Source organism: Dama dama, chromosome 17 (assembly GCF_033118175.1).
Source record: "Dama dama isolate Ldn47 chromosome 17, ASM3311817v1, whole genome shotgun sequence".
NCBI classification, from domain to species: Eukaryota; Metazoa; Chordata; class Mammalia; order Artiodactyla; family Cervidae; genus Dama; species Dama dama.
In genome coordinates this window covers 53873760-53874574 of record NC_083697.1, presented here as the reverse complement: position 1 = coordinate 53874574, position 815 = coordinate 53873760, and the positions used below count along the sequence as shown (strand labels likewise).

The 815-nt window shown below is 28.2% G+C and overlaps 1 pseudogene; it reads left to right on the top strand.

The window, feature by feature from the left end:
• Positions 1-430: 430 nt before the first annotated feature.
• LOC133071963 (small nucleolar RNA U3) lies at positions 431-515 on the top strand (annotated as a pseudogene).
• Positions 516-815: the final 300 nt, after the last annotated feature.

Below are 815 nucleotides of genomic sequence, written 5' to 3'. Positions count from 1 at the left end.
TCATATTTCCTACAGAACCCAAAATATCTAAAATAGAAATTTTATTTAGAATTTCTGAGTATTGTTAATACTCCAAATATGTTGTGTAATTAAACACAGCTATAATGTTTGTATGTAAAACATTACAGCAACACATGTTATCATACCCCTCAAAGTTTTCTGAATAATGTAATGCAATAGTCATTAAGATTCTTATAAATTTTGTTTTCAAGAAAATAAAATAACCAAAGGAACAGCCTACTGTGAGCAAGAATTAGTAGAATATACACAAGCAAAAGAATCAGACATGAAGTATCCAAAAATATGAGTAATGTGTTTAAATAATAAAAGTGAATGTTCAAGTAGGTAAAAGTATAAAAATGCTGAATTTGATCTGGAAAAGCAACAAAGTAAAAATTCTAGAAATGATAAAAGAGCTCAGAGACAAATAAAGACTATACTTTCAGGGGTCATTTCTATAGTTCGTTCACAGATGAGATAAATAGAACAGACATGATGAGGAAAGAATGAATGAACTAGAATACAGATTTTTGTAGAATTATTCAGAATTCAGCATAGAAAAAATTAAGATAAAATTAAAATGAAATCAAGAGATTTGAGAACAAAATAAAAGATTTCAGAATTTATATACTAGGAAAGCCAGAATAAGATGGTTAGGAAGCTAGATATAAAGATACAATGGATGAGAAAACTTCAAATTAATTTCATATAAACCTTCTCAGGCTCTGGAAATGTCATGAGTCTTATGCAGAGCAAATTACTATATTAGTAATTCCACACCTAGAGTCATCCTAACCTAACTACATTATGGATAG